Source organism: Penaeus japonicus, unplaced genomic scaffold (assembly GCF_977035675.1).
Source record: "Penaeus japonicus unplaced genomic scaffold, GWHDUDI00000001_assembly GWHDUDI00000034, whole genome shotgun sequence".
NCBI lineage: Eukaryota > Metazoa > Arthropoda > Malacostraca > Decapoda > Penaeidae > Penaeus > Penaeus japonicus.
The window spans coordinates 7074400-7093714 of NW_028234436.1; the positions used below are offsets into that span (position 1 = coordinate 7074400).

The window sequence follows — 19315 nt, forward strand, 5'->3', positions numbered from 1 at the left end:
GCTACACAACCTGCTAAAAGAGTTGTCCAACCAGACGCCTTAAGAGATGTCATGGAATTTACCTATGTGCTCTTAGCAGAGCAGTGATAGCTGCGGTCTCGCCACCGTATCTGTCAATCTTACGGCGCGGGTTTGAGTCCCAGTCAGAGAGGTAAAAAAAAAAAAAAAAAAAGTTGTATGTATTAAAAATGCGTTACTGCATTCTACCATCTTCTCACATATATATAACCTCGGTAACCTGATTTGGGACTTGAATTTGTGATTCAGTTGCTGCCGAGTGCCTGCGGGAGTTGTTCGTAAAAATTCGCTATCACTGCTCTGCTAAGAGCACATAAGTAAGTTCCATGACGTTGGACAACTCGTTTAGTGGGTCGTGTAGCCGAGCGGTCTCTCCACCATATCTGTCAATCTTACGGCGTGGGTTCGAGTCCCGGTCAGGTAGGTAAAAAAAAAGTTTGTATATATATATATATACATATATACATATATATGTGTGTGTATACATATATATATATGCATATATATATATATATATATATATATATATATATATATATATATATATATATGCATGTATATGTATATATATATACATTTAAAGGTGGGGGTATTGTTGCTATGGATAATAGTGATTACAATTCAAAAATGAACGATTTACTGTTCGATACCTATGTTTAGAGAAAGATGATGTAAGGCGATGGCAAGAAGGAAGCTGCCGTCTTCAAGAAGAAGGCAACGTATATACTCCTGCATTCCGCCTGGGGAAAACATCTTCATCTCCTGGAGGAGATGAAAATGTACCCCTTTCATGAGAGGTCTCCCGAAGATACACAAGCCAGGTGTTCGATGAGACTGATCACTTCTGGCGTTGGCGGTGCTCCTCATCATCTAGCCAAGTGTCTGGCGCTATGGGAGTCATCAGTGATTCCCACCTGAAAAACTCTGACGACCACATTAAACGTCTTCAGAATCTTGGTTATATGAATAAAATTTGGCGAGTTTCGATGTCAAGGCCCTGTTCACTAATGTTCCCACGGATGGTGCGATCCAAGAAAGAGTCGTCTACACCATGGATGATGATTCATTTCCTCTACCCAAGCGTGACTTTATACGACTCGTTAAGCTGTGCCTGCATTTCTGGTCCTTCGAATTAGCAGGAGAGGAATACCGACAAACCAGCAGTCTATCTATGGGTTCCCCACTAAGCGCGGTTCTGGCATGCCTCTTCGTGAAAACTTTGGAGAAATACTACTACAGACATAATTGGCAGGCATTCAATATAGCTACGCTACGTAGATGATGTAGTCGTCGTCCCCAGGAGAACGTGCTGAAATTAAATACATTGTAGACTCGTTTATGAATCACCAATATCCCAGAGGTTTCTTGCTAAACCTCAGAAAGAATGCGGCGAACATCATAACTAGGGCTAGAAACGATCGTGCAGCACCCTCAAGTTTCTTGGTACTCCCTCAGTGTAACATCTCTGAGACTATCAGCAAGTAATTAGGTACTACCGTGAACATAGCAAACACGTCTGGCGTAAAGATAGATTTGGCAAGACACAAGAAACAGCTCACAAGAACCCCGAACGGCTCGTCGAGCCCGGTTCGACAACCACGTGTTTGAAGTGATGTTCGAGCATGTGAACAGGATATTTGGTTGTCGAGAGCGCTCGTCGAGCGGCTCGATGAATTTCAGGCTCGTCTTGACTTTTGTGGGCGGGGCTTCATTGTCCAACGAACGGTTCGAGCGTGTCAACCGGTGTCGAACATCGAACCTCAGTTTTGCTTCAAACCTACTAGGAGAAACATCAGCATAAGAAAGTAATAATGGCTGCCATTAATGAAAAGAGGAACGAGAAGGAAGTCTTAGTTGAATTCATAAATACATATCGGGCTCATCCAGCTTTGTGGAAAGTAAAATCAAGAGAGTATTCCAATAAAATAGCCAGAAACAAAGGTCTAGCGGCTCTGCAGGAAATATTGGACAAACTCGAGCCTGCCTGCACACGTGACGCCGTGATCAAGAAAATCAACTCCTTACGAGCAAGTTTTAGGAGAGAGTACAAGAAAATTGAAAACTCGAAGAAGTCTGGGACCTCAGCAGATGATATATATACATGTTCTCTTTGGTATTATGAGATGATGTTTGTTTTAGATCAGGATGTCCCGCGAGAGAGCTGCTGAGGTAAGTAACAAAGAACTCATATACTTTATATTTTATTTACAGAAAGTAGATCAATGTAATTCATTTACAAATACTTTACCTTAACAAAGTAATACAGTACCTTTATTTTAATAGTTGTATAATAATGTCTTTACACAAAACAGTAGCCTAGGCCTACACTTGATTATTTTATTTACACAAAGTCTTTTTGCCATGGTACTGCACCCTCATTATTAAAGAATTCTTCAAATTTCACACGTACGTCTTTAGCAATTTGGGAATAGTTTCGTATTCCTTGACCGTGCGCTAAACTTGCAACAGAATTAGGATCAACTGATAACCCTGGCACAGTTATTCTATTTGAAATATCATCCATATGGAAGCATTCTGCAGGAGAATATTCTGAAGGGCAAGTCATTCTTAAATAATTGTGAAGGACAACACATGCCATAACAACCTTTTCAATACTGGATAATTTCAGATTTATTGATGTATAGAAAACTCTAAATCTAGAAGCCATTATTCCAAAAACATTTTCAACCACTCTCCTTGCTCTAGACAGTCTGTAGTTAAAAATCCTATTATCTGCATTCTTATCCTTTTGAGGATATGGTTTCATAAAATAAGGTTTCAGTGCAAATGCTTCATCTCCTACAAAAACGTAAGGCAAATTGCAATTAGAATTAACAGGGGTAGCGTCGTCTGGAAGATTAAGTCTCCCATTTGAAAGACGTTTTCCAAACTCTGTGTTTTCAATAACCCCTCCATCTGATACACGTCCGTTTATCCCTATGTCAGCCATGATGAATTCATAGTTTGCATTAACCACTCCCAGTAAAACAAGGCTGTTGTATCCTTTGTAGTTCCAAAAATATGATCCACAATCTAGTGGTGGCGTGATCGGATCCGTACATGTTTGCCATCAACAGCCCCGACACAGTTCCATCTTGACTCAAACTCTCGTCCAATAATTTGCCACTCAGCCACTGAGGTAGGAAACTGAAATAAAAGAAAGTTTCATTATATGTATCTTAACTTTCAGATTGCAGAAGGAGATGAAACGGAAAATGTTACACCCAGCATGAGCCAGCAGGTAAAATGTCCACGCAAAAGTCTCTCTAAATCTAATCAAATATTGGATACCGTGGCAAGAAAACTAAAGGAATCTGTACATAAAGATATGTCTGGTATGGATCACTTCGGGAGCTACATCACTGTAGGATACTTGCAATGGACCAGCGCACTGCAATAATAACTAGAAAACTTATAAATGATGTACTTTTTGAGGCAGAGATGGGGAATTTGAATTCTTCATCTCGAGTAATTTCAACATACCAAGAGACGGTACCACTACCAATCTCTTCAAATAACTCAGTGTACAGTTACTGCAGTAACAACAGTAGTAATACAAGTAATACAATGGACTCTGAGATGTCGCAATACTTTTCACATTTTCAACCTATATAGGTTAGGTTTACTTGGTATTTTTTTTAATTTTTACCAAGCTTACTATAATATATGTCACTAAATTTCAGTTGTCATATGTTATCAATAAACATTTGGAAATATACAACTCTTACAAATTATCAATTACCTTTAGATACTCTTTTTGAAGAACCTTGTAGATAGCAGCACATGTTTCTGGTATGATAGCTGATAAAGAGCTAGTGGAAATGATGCCTGAATATTTCAGATCATTAAGTGACCTTCCTGTTGCTAAATACCGTAAAGTGACACTCAGTCTTTCATGTGGAATTATGGCCTTCCTCATACTTGTATCTTCATAAGTAATGAAAGGGCTGACACGACTCAGTATATCAATGTAGTGTCTTCATCCATACGTAAATAATTACGCCAGTCATCTGGCTCTAATTTTAAATCAACAAGCAAGTTGGTGTGTGACAATTTATCTCTTTTTAGTAACCAGTCCTTCGTCCACTTTGATCTTTTTTTCCTTCTTAGTGCCACTGCTAACCCAATGGCTATCAAATCGTCCTGGTCGAGAGACATGTTGACGTTGTAAAAGCACGAGGCACACTGAGGTTCGATGTACTGTCTGAAAGCTCTTCGAGCCGTTCGACAAGTAGAACCTACTTGACAACCGGGCTCGACGAGCCGTTCAACCGTGTAAACCTGGCTTAACAAATGGATCATCCAACCAGGTGCCTAACAACCACCATGGAAGTTACCCATATACTCTTAGCAGAACAGTGATAGCAAAGTTTTACAGACAATCCGTGGCCAATCGGCAGGGATGAATTAGAAATTCAAGTCACAAATCAGGTTACCAAGGTTATATCTACGTGGGAAAGAGGACCTGAGTTTGAGTCTCGGTCAGGGAGGTAAAATTTGTATTTCTATATTCTACCATCTTTCTCTCTCTCTCTCACACACATATATATATGTATATATCCATATATATGTGTGTACATATAGATTTAGACATAGATAAATGCATCTATATACTTATACATATTATATGTTATAAATGCATATTTACACACACACACACACTCACACATACATAAATATTCTTGCATGATCCGAAGAACCGCTACATACAGTCAGGTCATACTAGTCAGCAGAAGCATCATTAACCTTTTTCGACCTGAAACAGGCGGGATGGCCTTACTTTACATTCTATTCATTGTCTCATTAGGACTTGTTGTGTTTGGTTTCATTTTCTTTTTTTATTTTACTTTTTTCTAGCTTAGGCATTGTTATTTTGCTTCTTACGCTATTGTTGTTTTGTTTTTTTTAGTTTTAATCTTATATATATTTATATTATTATGATCTTTACCATTTTCCTATTAGTGTTGTTATATCATCATCATTTGTATTATTATAATTATCACGATTACCATTTCTACACTGTAAGACCATCTACCACTAGGTCATTCTGAACTTCTCCTTTAATTTGCTCTAACTTATTCACGAAAAGTTTAGCACAATTTCAGGTTTACCAGTGCATTAATGAAAAAAAAAGTTTCATTTTTTAGTACTTCCGCTGGAACCTGTTAGGTCATTCCCAAGAGATCTGTTTCAGGATTCTGATGAAGTTCAGATGATGTCACAGTGACGTTGATGATAAGGGTCATAATGATAATGATACAATAGGGGTGATAATGATAATAATAAAAATTATTCAGTAAGTGTATTAATGATAATTTTTACAATGAAAATAATAATAATGATAGTAATTATGATAAGAATAATTATAATGAAGGTAATTGTAATAGTAATTATCATAATGATAGTAATTATAATCGTAATAATAATTTTAATTATTGTAATAGCAATAATAATGATATTAATGATGATAAAAAATCAATGATAATGATGCAGAGAGTACAAAGATGATAATAATAATAATGGGCGCGTTGATGAGGATAATTTTAATGGCAATGATAATGATGCAGAGAGTACAAAGAGGATAATAATAATAAGAATGGGCGCGTTGATGAGGATAATTTTAATGGCAATGATAATGATAATGATTATTGTTGAGGTGGTGGAATATATAATCTTCTATGCGTATATTAAGGAAGTATGGCTTGCCAATGTACAGATAACTGATATGGGGATCAGAGAAACACAGCTACTGCGTACAAATGTGTATTCCGGAGAGAAGAGGTTGTTTACATTACACTTTGTAGATATTGCCGTAAGATGGCGCATATAAAAGAAAACGTTCGTTTTACGGGGTAACTAAATTAAACATGAGGTATTCTTATGAGGTATACACAGTAGATATAAAATTATAAGCATCCTTATTCTATCATGATCTTTAATTATTCTAACACCCCTTATTAATTAAAGATTGGTTATGATATACAAGAGAATCTATCCTCTGATAAACTTAAAATCTTTCAACTTCTTCTGAGATACAGGTTTGTTAAATATATCAGCTGGATTCTCTCTGTTAGGTACAAAGAATAAGTTCACATTTCCCTTCACTTCATCTCCAATGAAATGATAACGGATATCAATATGTTTTGACCTTTGGTAATTTATGTTTTTTTTTTTTTTTTTTTTTTTTGGGGGGGGGGGGTGGGGGGTAGATTAATAGCACCTTGGTTGTCAACTCCTTAATCTACTGACTTAACTTTAAATCCCAATAGATCAGACATAATTTGTTTTAAGAATTTTGCCTCCTGAATGGCAGAAGTAAGAGCCATATACTCGGCTTCACATGATGAAAGTGCAACTGTCTGTTGCTTTTTGCTCTTCCATGATATCAATGGTCCAAACTTATGTAGTTGAAAACAATATCCTGTTATACTTTTCTTATCTTCAGATGATCCCTAATCTGAATCACAAAATCCCATTAGTTTCATTTGTTCATCTGACTTATCAAACCTTAGACCATAATCTAAAGTGCCCTTTAAGTACTTACGAACATGTATAGCTGCATTCAAATGGGCTTTTGTTGGTTTTGACATGTATTGTGAAAGCTTGGTAACTGCATAGCATATGTCTGGTCTGGTACCTGTCATAATATATATAAGGCTACCAACTATCTCTCTGTAAAGATTTGCATCAGCCAATACATCTGATTCTACAGTATAAGTGCTAACAATACTTGGATCACATGGTGTGTTTCTTGCATTGTAGTGATTCCCCGAGACATTCCCTTGCCCCAAAGTAAAAATCCCGATTGAATCCATGGTAACGTGAATCCTGTCCTGTGTAGGGGTAGGCTGCCACCAGCTGATAAGGGATCAGCACCCGTGTATGTGCGAGACAGTCGAAGACGTGTAAAATGTATGTTATGTATGTGTATGAGTGTATGTCAGTTTGTATGTGGAAAGAAAGAGTTCCTACACAGGACATTGCCGAGCAGGCGTGGCTAGAATCAGGCAAACATTCTTATTTCAGTGTTTTATCAAATTAGGTCTTGAAAGATATAAAGTCAAAAGTTCCGATCATCACCGTTTATTATTTATATTCATATATTAACACAAAAGGTCTCTCCTCCTTGCATATTAAAAATGCATTCCTTGGCCTGGCCATGAATTAAACTATGGCCGCAACCCTTTAAAACAATCCAATAAATGATCAATAAAATTCAGTAAAAAGTAAAAGACAACAAGTGCCAAAAGGGCACAGGTTGTGAGCAGTGCTTGGCCGAGCTAGTGGCTCATGTGCTAGAGGCTATCTGCTGACGATCCAGCTTGCTTGCTTGCTTGTTGGATTTATTGGCTATCAACCAGCGGCACAAGCCAAGGTTATTAAGCCAATGATTCCATTTTATTTTATCAATCTATATAAGGTCATAAAGTTTTGTCTCCTTTAGAAAAGTGATTACTTTACTAATTATTTTTTCATTATCAGATAGTAAATTTTTAATATTATATTCTATATTTTTAATTTGAAAATAGTTTTTAATTTTTTGCCTTTGGATGGTGTACTGGTGGCAAGTTATCAAGATGTGTGCTATTGATGTTATTCTATTGCACATGCCACACTGTGGAGGGAAGCTTTTCTCCATGTAAGGAGTCAGGTGGGTGTACCGTGTGGCGTTGACCCTCAATCGGGCAACTACCACCTCTTCTCTTCTGTTCTTTCTGTAAGCTGTATCCCACATTTGTATTTCTTCTTTATTTTTGTTGTTTATTGTGAGGTCGGTCCACTCACTCTGCCACAGGAGATGGATTTTTGCTTTTATAAAAGAGACAAAACACCTGAGATCTGTGTGGATAATACCAGGCTCCAGATCGCCAGTCGACCCGGCTAGTTTGTCAGCCTGTTCATTACCATGGATACCCGAGTGTCCAGGTACCCATATCAGTTTGATTGATTTATTGGCACTATGCATTTTACGAATGATATTACCCTGTATTTCATTATAGGTGGTTTCTAGTGATTTAATGGCTTTAATTGAACTTAACGAGTCTGAAAAAATGACTATTCTATCGTGGGTCGTCGATAGGGCAAAATCTAAAGCTTTATCTACTGCAAAAAGTTCGGCAAGAAAGATCGATGTATGATTCGGCAAACGAAATCTCAACTGACATTCAGTCGACCATACACCCGCTCCCACACACTCGTCTGTCTTGGACCCGTCGGTATATAAATGAAAAAAGGAAAGATGTTTAATTAGGATCTCTCTGAACCTCTGGCGTACCTCCACCTCCGACACCGTGGCTTTGGCTGATGGTAGCCAGTCTACAACAGTAGAAAAATTGGGTGTTTCCCACGGTGCTATATTTGATTGAACCAGGGTATCGATGGTAGAGAGATCTATACCGACTTTTTCTGTGAGGTCATGGAGTCTATTGCCCAGCGGCTTCCCGCCGCGATACTGGGGCCCTACCTGCCGGCGCAAAACATCCCTGTTGGGATGTTGGGGCTGCCTGGCTACCTTCGCGGCATAGGTCAGCGCAAGCTGGCCGCGTCTAAGACGGAGGGGAGGTACTCCCGACTCTACCTCTAGGCGCTCGGTGCGAGTGCACTTAAGGGCTCCAAGACAGACTCGTAAACACGCATTCTGCACAACATTCAAACCTTTCAGAGTTGAGCTCGTTGCCGAGCCATACACGATTGACCCATAATCTACTTTAGATCTAATCAGGGATTTATATAACATCAGTAAAGACTTTCTATCAGCTCCCCATTTGTGTCCAGAAATGCACTTTAATAAATTAAGTGCTTTTTGACATTTATTCTTTAACTGACCAATGTGGTCTTTCCAATTTAATCTACTATCAAAGAGTAGACCAAGAAATCTAGCTGAATTTTGAATAGGTATTGGATGGTTGTCTAGAGTTAGCCTGATGTTGGGCTTTCTCCTATGTGTAAAAACCACGCCAATACTCTTTCTTATGGAAAACTTAAAACCCCACTGGAGGCCCCAGTTATGAATCATATCCAGTGCCAATTGGATCTGATTTGCCGAGAACTCTGCATTATTGCTGGAGTGCCATAATGCACAATCATCGGCGTACAGTGAGTATTTAAGATTCCGAGGAGGAGATGGTAAAATGTCATTTATAATACATAAAAATAATGTGGGAGACAAGACACTTCCTTGTGGGACCCCGTTTGCCTGGACAAAAATGTCCGAGAAAGTGACGTTGTCAGAAAATAATTTGACAGAAAACGTTCTGTCAGAAATGAAATTTTGGATAAAACAAGGCAAGTTTCCACGTAATCCGAAAGCATAAAGTTTTCTGAGTAGGCCATGTCGCCAAGTCATGTCGTAGGCTTTTTCTATGTCTAAAAATACTGATATCAAAAAATGCTTTTTGGCAAATGCCTCATGAATATGACTTTCCAGTTTTACTAGCTGATCGAGAGTTTGTCGTCCCTTTCGGCAGCCGCACTGCTCGTCAACTAGTAACTTTCTGGTATTTAAAAAATGCAATAGCCTACTATTAACAATTCTTTCCATGACCTTGCATAAGCAACTTGTCAACGCAATTGGGCGGTAAGAGATGGCGGATCTGGGATTTCCCCCTCCTTTCAATATGGGAATGATGTGGGCGAAGTGCCATGAATTTGGAAAAGTCTGGCTTTTCCAAATATCATTGTACACTTCTAGCAACTTAATCATGTCATCATGATTAAGATGCTTTATCATCTCATATCGAATCTCATCGGGGCCTGGGGATGTTCCTCTACAGGCTTCTAGGGCTCGGACAAGCTCATTCATTGTAAGGTCTTTATTGTAATCAAAATTATCTCCTGTGGCAAAGTGAATTGGTTGCAGCTCGGCTGCTTCCTTGGTGGTCAGGAATGCAGGGTTGTAGTTTTCCGAGCTGCTTGTATAAGAGAACTGCCTGGCGATTGTGTTAGCAATGTCTCTAGGTGAGTCATAATTACTTCCCTCATGAATTATATTTCTGATTTTATTTGATGTCTTTTTTCTATTTATTCTATTTACTGTGGACCAAACCTCTGATAACTTTGTATTGCTGTTAATCGTAGAGACAAAGCTTCGCCAGGAGTCTCTTTTGGCTTGTCTGATTGTTCTACGAGCCCTAGCTCTCGCTTGTTTGTATTTGCGAAAGTTCTCAGTTGTGATATTATTATGGAAAAGCCTGTAGGCCCTATTTCGTTCACATAGCGCCCTGCGGCAATCTGGTGTCCACCATGGAACTCTATGCTTAACGCTATCTGTCGAAGTCTTAGGAATGGTTGCCATTGCTGCATTTATAATACAATTTTGAACACTGTTTACTTTATCATCAATGGTTTCTCCAACAACTTCGAGCTTGACGCTCCTTGTGAAGGCGACCCAATCTGCTCTTTTTACGTTAAATTTGGGTGCTGAAGGCGTCCTCGTGGTGTCGCATGAATATTGAATACAAATAGGAAGGTGATCGCTTCCCAACGAGTCGTCAATGGTGTGCCACAGGCACTTGGCTGCTAGTGTTGAGGAAACCAGTGATAGGTCTATAAAGCTCAAATTACCGGTATTATCGTCTATTCGCGTTGGACTACCATCATTTAGAAGAACCAGATCAGAGTCGTTGATCAACTTAACTACTTGCTCACCTCTACCATTCACCCGTGGGGAACCCCATGATGTATGACGAGCATTGAAATCTCCTAGAATTAATTTATTGTTTGGCAGACTGTCCTGAATAGCAAAAAGCTCATCATAGATTAACCTTTTATCAGGTGGACAGTAAGCTGAGCATATAGTCAGATACGTGTTATTGAATTTTACTTTGCATGCGACGTGTTCCAAAGTAGAATTAATCGTCACTTCATTGAAAGGGAGATTCTGGTGGATGTACATGGCGACTCCGCCTCCACCCCTTCCCTCTCGGTCTTTTCTACAAAGATGGTAGTTTCTTAGCGATACGACCTCGTCAGAGACTTGGTCGTTTAAATGGCTTTCTTGTAGTACGATAATATCGGGAGCATAGGACGAGGCTAATAATCTAAGAGAGTTTACTTTTGATCTAAGACTTCGACAGTTCCATTGTATGATGGTATACGCGTGGATTACGTTTTATGGGGTTTGGAAGTGCCTTGTCCGGTGGTTTTTATTTTCTTTTTTTGGGAGGGAGGCGCCTCCTCCTCTCCCTCGCTTCCCGAGGGCCTCTCTCGGGAATTTTTGGAGACAGTAGTCTCCATGGCCTGCTCCCCTCCACCAGAGAGACGCCCGGCGGAGGATGATCTGCTCTTACGAGCAGAACTACCACCAGACGAAGTTCTAGTGGGGGTCGCCTGTACGAGAAGGTGCGATCCGGATTGTGATTTGGTATCGACCTCCTTAAGATGCTGTTTTTGCTGGGTTGATTCAGCAATTTCTTTAATTGTCTTATTCAATTCTTTGATCTGATTCATTAAGTCCCTTACCGTTTCTTTTAATTCTGCAATTTCCTGATCTTTAACTGCGAGCTGCTGATTAACACTGCTTGCATTGGAAACAGTGTTAGTTACTGCTGAGGCGTAAGAAGTATTGGGTTTGCTTGTCAAACCTTCCACTTTCTTCTTGGCCTCACGGTAGCTAACATCGTGTTCTCTCATGTATGCTAATGTCTCAGTCTCCTTCTTCAGGCTACTGCAATCAGCAGAGCCTGACTGATGGGGACCTCCACAGTTAGCACACTTGAGTGTCTTTTCCGTGCATTCAGTGGTATCGTGATCTCCAGTACATTTACCGCAAGTGAATTTGTTAGTATCCTTATCATTGCATCTTAATGAGGTGTGTCCAAATTTTTGGCATCTATTACACCGCATTGGCTTTTGAATGTAAGGTCGTACTTGAACAATCTCATATCCGATTTTGACAGTACTTGGAATTTTATTTGAAGCAAAGGTCAAGAAACACAATCCGGTCTTTGTTCGCGCATTCCCATCTTTCTTGGTCATGCAATTTACGTCCACAACGTTTTGGTCATTCATGGCATCAAGAATTTCGCTTTCTTCCATTGTCCTCAAATCCCTGTGAAAGATTACTCCCTTACAGGTATTTGGGCCAACAGGAATAGTTACTTTTACTGTAATGTCATGAATCTGCGTCAGCTTAAGTAAATCGTTAACCTGAGACTTAAATTGCACTTTCACAAGGAGGCTACCATCTCGCAACTTTCGGACAAAATCAAAACTGCCTCCCACTTGACCATCAAGGACCTTCTTAATGATAAAGGGGTTGACATTCTGCAAGGATTGATTTTCTTTCATGCAACGGATGTTCACGCACCTTGCGTTCTGGGGAGGGATATTAATGTGTCGTCTGGGTCGGTCATTGGTCGGGGTTCCATTACTGGTCAAAGTGGTCTTAGAGAGGGTCTGAGTCGCCCCTCCTCCTTGGGGAGGAGGAAGGGTAGAGGAAGGGTAGCCGGGGAGTCAATCATACTGGGTATCGGACCAGGTCCGAACCCTGGGCCAAAGCCCGTTGTCCTGAGGGGACTACCTTTTCCCTTAACTTTTGGATCAACCTAATCCCAATAGCTAAGAGAGGATAAAATAAAACAAGTCTTATCGTTAAGCGTCCTCACCCCCCCTTAGTGGAAGCCTGGTTGCGTTCTCCAGTACCAACTAAGGGATCGGAGTTGTATGTAAGGCACCTTCCTACCGCCGAACCTGCCTAGTGCGAGGGACGGTAAGTTAATGCCCACCCCCCAAGCGAATACAGGAGCTCACAAGGAGACTCCCGTAGGCTCAGGAAAGTCACACAGAAGAATGGAAAAAATTTAGGAGGAGAGAAAAGTTGCGCCCAAAGGACGCCCCAGACTACTGGGCCTCCCTACCCAGGGGTCAGCCCGTAAGGGCTACCCTGTGGTAGAAGAGAGCTGCGGGTCTGGGGTGGGGGCTGACTACACCTACTGTAGTCTCGTGCTACCTTCAAAAACAAAGCACTGAAGGTGCAGGCAAGGCACTAAAAGTGCAAAAGGTCTGAAAAAAACAGCGTTTTACTTGACTTGTTTTACTTTAATAAAAACTCAGAAGCAACAATGCCGAGCAAGACCAGAGGCCCCGAAACCAGGGTAGCTCTGGTGTCACAAGACTTTGTGTTTGTTGCTGCTGCGTTTGCAAAAAACAGGGTGTGAGCCAAAAAGAGTCTCATACACGAGTGTGTCGATCCAGCTTGCTTGCTTGCTTGTTGGATTTATTGGCTATCAACCAGCGGCACAGGCCAAGGTTATTAAGCCAATGATTCCATTTTATTTTATCAATCTATAAAAGGTCATAAAGATTTGTCTCCTTTAAAAAAGTGATTACTTTACTTATTATTTTTTCATTATCAGAAAGTAGATTTTTTATATTCAATTCAATATTTTTGATTTGTAAGTAATTTTTTATTTTTTGTCTTTGATTATTGTATTTATTGCATGTTATAAGTATATGGTTTATTGATAAAGTTCTATTGCAGTGTTGGCATTGAGGAGGGAATCTTTTTTCTATGTAGGGAGTGAGGTGTGTAAGTCTTGTTGTGTTTAACCTGAGGCGGGCCAACACCACCTCCTCCCTTCTGTATTTTCTGTGGGCTGTGTCCCACGTTTCTATTTTTTCTTTTGTTTTGTTGTGCATTGTGAGGTCGGTCCACTCACTCTGCCACAGGAGATGGATTTTTGCTTTTATAAAAGAGACAAAACACCTGAGATCTGTATGGATAATACCAGGCTCCAGATCGCCAGTCGACCCGGCTAGTTTGTCAGCCTGTTCATTACCATGGATACCCGAGTGTCCAGGTACCCATATCAGTTTGATTGATTTATTGGCACTATGCATTTTACGAATGATATTACCCTGTATTTCATTATAGGTGGTTTCTAGTGATTTAATGGCTTTAATTGAACTTAACGAGTCTGAAAATATGACTATTCTATCGTGGCTCGTCGATAGGGCAAAATCTAAAGCTTTATCAATTGCAAATAATTCGGCAAGAAAGATCGATGTATGATTCGGCAATCGAAATCTCAACTGACATTCAGTCGACCATACACCCGCTCCCACACATTCGTCTGTCTTGGACCCGTCGGTATATAAATGAAAAAAGGAAAGATGTTTAATTAGGATCTCTCTGAACCTCTGGCGTACCTCCACCTCCGACACCGTGGCTTTGGCTGATGGTAGCCAGTCTACAACAGTAGAAAAATTGGGTGTTTCCCACGGTGCTATATTTGATTGAACCAGGGTATCGATGGTAGAGAGATCTATACCGACTTTTTCTGTGAGGTCATGGAGTCTATTGCCCAGCGGCTTCCCGCCGCGATACTGGGGCCCTACCTGCCGGCGCAAAACATCCCTGTTGGGATGTTGGGGCTGCCTGGCTACCTTTGCGGCATAGGTCAGCGCAAGCTGGCCGCGTCTAAGACGGAGGGGAGGTACTCCCGACTCTACCTCTAGGCGCTCGGTGCGAGTGCACATAAGGGCTCCAAGACAGACTCGTAAACACGCATTCTGTACTACATTCAAACCTTTCAGAGTTGAGCTCGTTGCCGAGCCATACACGATTGACCCATAATCTACTTTAGACCTAATCAGGGATTTATATAACATCAGTAAAGACTTTCTATCAGCTCCCCATTTGTGTCCAGAAATGCACTTTAATAAATTAAGTGCTTTTTGACATTTATTCTTTAACTGACCAATGTGGTCTTTCCAATTTAATCTACTATCAAAGAGTAGTCCAAGAAATCTAGCTGAATTTTGAATAGGTATTGGATGGTTGTCTAGAGTTAGCCTGATGTTGGGCTTTCTCCTATGTGTAAAAACCACGCCAATACTCTTTTTAATGGAAAACTTAAAACCCCACTGGAGGCCCCAGTTATGAATCATATCCAGTGCCAATTGGATCTGATTTGCCGAGAACTCTGCATTATTGCTGGAGTGCCATAATGCACAATCATCGGCGTACAGTGAGTATTTAAGATTCCGAGGAGGAGATGGTAAAATGTCATTTATTACACATAAAAATAATGTTGGAGACAAGACACTTCCTTGTGGGACCCCGTTTGCCTGGACAAATATGTCCGAGAAAGTGACGTTGTCAGAAAATAATTTGACAGAAAACGTTCTGTCAGAAATGAAATTTTGGATGAAACAAGGCAAGTTTCCACGTAATCCGAAAGCATAAAGTTTTCTGAGTAGGCCATGTCGCCAAGTCATGTCGTAGGCTTTTTCTATGTCTAAAAATACTGATATCAAAAAATGCTTTTTGGCAAATGCCTCATGAATGTGACTTTCCAGTTTTACTAGCTGATCGAGAGTTTGGCGTCCCTTTCGGAAGCCGCACTGCTCGTCAACTAGTAAATTTCTGGTATTTAAAAAATGCAATAGCCTACTATTAACAATTCTTTCCATGACCTTGCATAAGCAACTTGTCAACGCAATTGGGCGGTAAGAGATGGCGGATCTGGGATTTCCCCTCCTTTCAATATGGGAATGATGTGGGCGAAGTGCCATGAATTTGGAAAAGTCTGGCTTTTCCAAATATCATTGTACACTTCTAGCAACTTAATCATGTCATCATGATTAAGATGCTTTATCATCTCATATCGAATCTCATCGGGGCCTGGGGATGTTCCTCTACAGGCTTCTAGGGCTCGGACAAGCTCATTCATTGTTAGATCTTTATTGTAATCAAAATTATCTCCTGTGGCAAAGTGAATTGGTTGCAGCTCGGCTGCTTCCTTGGTGGTCAGGAATGCAGGGTTGTAATTTTCCGAGCTGCTTGTATAAGAGAACTGCCTGGCGATTGTGTTAGCAATGTCTCTAGGTTCATCATAATTATTTCCCTCATGTAAGATGTTTCTGATTTTTATTGATTGTTTTTTTCTATTGATTCTATTGACTGTGGACCAAACCTCTGAAATTTTAGTATTGCTGTTTATCGTAGAGACAAAGCTTCGCCAGGAGTCTCTTTTGGCTTGTCTGATTGTTCTACGAGCCCTAGCTCTCGCTTGTTTGTATTTGCGAAAGTTCTCATTTGTGATATTATTATGGAAAAGCCTGTAGGCCCTATTTCGTTCACATAGCGCCCTGCGGCAATCTGGTGTCCACCATGGAACTCTATGCTTAACGCTATCTGTCGAAGTCTTAGGTATGGTTGCCATTGCTGCATTTATAATACAATTTTGAACACTGTTTACTTTATCATCAATGGTTTCTCCAACAACTTCGAGCTTGACGCTCCTTGTGAAGGCGACCCAATCTGCTCTTTTTACGTTAAATTTGGGTGCTGAAGGCGTCCTCGAGGTGTCGCATGAATATTGAATACAAATAGGAAGGTGATCGCTTCCCAACGAGTCGTCAATGGTGTGCCACAGGCACTTGGCTGCTAGTGTTGAGGAAACCAGTGATAGGTCAATAAAGCTCAAATTACCGGTATTATCGTCTATTCGCGTTGGACTACCATCATTTAGAAGAACCAGATCAGAGTCGTTGATCAACTTAACTACTTGCTCACCTCTACCATTCACCTGCAGGGAACCCCATGATGTATGACGAGCATTAAAATCACCTAGAATTAATTTATTGTTTGGCAGACTGTCCTGAATAGCAAAAAGCTCATCATAGATTAATCTTTTATCAGGTGGACAGTAAGCTGAGCATATAGTCAGATACGTGTTATTGAATTTTACTTTGCATGCGACGTGTTCCAAAGTAGAATTAATCGTCACTTCAATGAAAGGGAGATTCTGGTGGATGTACATGGCGACTCCGCCTCCACCCCTTCCCTCTCGGTCTTTTCTACAAAGATGGTAGTTTTTTAGCGATACGACCTCGTCAGAGACTTGGTCGTTTAAATGGCTTTCTTGTAGTACGATAATATCGGGAGCATAGGACGAGGCTAATAATCTAAGAGAGTTTAATTTTGATCTAAGACTTCGACAGTTCCATTGTATAATGGTATACGCGTGGATTACGTTTTATGGGGTTTGGAAGTGCCTTGTCCGGTGGTTTTTATTTTCTTTTTTTGGGAGGGAGGCGCCTCCTCCTCTCCCTCGCTTCCCGAGGGCCTCTCTCGGGAATTTTTGGAGACAGTAGTCTCCATGGCCTGCTCCCCTCCACCAGAGAGACGCCCGGCGGAGGACGATCTGCTCTTACGAGCAGAACTACCACCAGACGAAGTTCTAGTGGGGGTCGCCTGGACTAGAAGGTGCGATCCAGATTGTGATTTGGTATCGACCTCCTTAAGATGCTGTTTTTGCTGGGTTGATTCAGCAATTTCTTTAATTGTCTTGTTCAATTCTTTAATCTGATTCATCAAGTCCCTTACTGTTTCTTTCAAATCGGAAATTTCCTTGTCTTTAACTGCGAGCTGCTGACTAACACTGATTGTACTGGAAACATTGTTAGTTACTGCTGAGGCGTAAGAAGTATTGGGTTTGCTTGTCAAACCTTCCACTTTCTTTTTGGCCTCACGGTAGCTAACATCGTGCTCTCTCATGTATGCTAATGTCTCAGTCTCCTTCTTCAGGCTACTGCAATCAGCAGAGCCTGACTGATGGGGACCTCCACAGTTAGCACACTTGAGTGTCTTTTCCGTGCATTCAGTGGTATCGTGATCTCCAGTACATTTACCGCAAGTGAATTTGTTACTGTCCTTATCCATGCATCTTAATGAGGTGTGTCCAAATTTTTGGCATCTGTTACACCGCATTGGCTTTTGAATATAAGGTCTTACTTGAACAATCTCATATCCGATTTTAACTGTACTAGGAATTTTTGGTGAAGAAAAAGTCAAGAAACACAATCCGGTCTTTGTTCGCACATTCCCATCTTTCTTTGACATACAATTTACGTCAACTACGCTCTGGTCTTTCATGGCATCAAGAATTTCACTTTCTTCCATTGTCCTCAAATCCCTGTGAAAGATTACTCCCTTACAGGTATTTGGGCCAACAGGAATAGTTACTTTTACGCTGAGGTCATGAATTTGCGTCAGTTTAAGCAAATCCTTAATCTGAGACTTAAATTGTACTTTAACAAGGAGGCTGCCATCTCGCAATTTTCGGACAAAATCAAAACCGCCTTCCACTTGACCATCAAGGACCTTCTTGATGATAAAGGGGTTGACATTCTGCAGGGATTGATTTTCTTTCACGCATCGTATGTTCAAGCACCTTGCATTCTCTGGAGGGATATCAATGTGTCGTCTGGGTCGGTCATTGGTCGGGGTTCCATTATTAGTCTTAGTGGTCTTAGAGGAGTTCTGAGTCGCCCCTCCTCCTTGGGGAGGAGGAAGGGTAGCCAGGGAGTCAATCATACTGGGTATCGGACCAGGTCCGAACCCTGGGCCAAAGCCCGTTGTCCTGAGGGGACTACCTTTTCCCTTAACTGTTGGATCAACCTAATCCCAATAGCTAAGAGAGGATAAAATAAAACACGTCTTTTAGTTAATCGTCCTCACCCCCCCTTAGTGGAAGCCTGGTTGCGTTCTCCAGTACCAACTAAGGGATCGGAGTTGTGTGTAAGACACCTTCCAACCGCCGAACCTGCCTAGTGCGAGGGACGGTAAGTTGGTGCCCACCCCCCAAGCGAATACAGGAGCTCACAAGGAGACTCCCGTAGGCTCAGGAAAGTCACACAGAAGAATGGAAAAAATTTAGGAGGAGAGAAAAGTTGCGCCCAAAGGACGCCCCAGACTACTGGGCCTCCCTACCCAGGGGTCTGCCCGTAAGGGCTACCCTGTGGTAGAAGAGAGCTGCGGGTCTGGGGTGGGGGCTGACTACACCTACTTGTAGTCTCGTGTCACCTTCAAAATAAAGCACTGAAGGTGCAGGCAAAGTACAAAAAACTGTAAATACAGTACTTTACTTTATTCTTTTACTTTAGATAACAAAGAAACAACAAGATCTAGCGAGACTAGAAGCCCTGAGACAGGGTAGTTCCAGTGGCACCAGATATTTTGCTTATTGCTTCTATGTTTTGGGTACAGTGTGAGGCCAAAAGAGTCTCATACACGAGTGGGGGTCGATCCAGCTTGCTTGCTTGCTTGTTGGATTTATTGGCTATCAACCAGCGGCACAAGCCAAGGTTATTAAGCCAATGATTCCATTTTATTTTATCAATCTATATAAGGTCATAAAGTTTTGTCTCCTTTAGAAAATGATTACTTTACTGATTATTTTTTCATTATCAGATAGTAGATTTTTTATATTGATTTCTATATTTTTGATTTGTAAATAATTCTTTATTTTTTGTCTTTGATTATTGTATTTGTTACATGTGATTAATATAT

At 40.8% G+C, this 19315-nt stretch overlaps 1 pseudogene; it reads right to left on the reverse strand.

Annotated features, from left to right (window-relative positions):
- Positions 1–2359: 2359 nt before the first annotated feature.
- Positions 2360–7753, reverse strand: LOC147467656 (uncharacterized; annotated as a pseudogene).
- Between the last annotated feature and the right edge of the window lie 11562 nt (positions 7754–19315).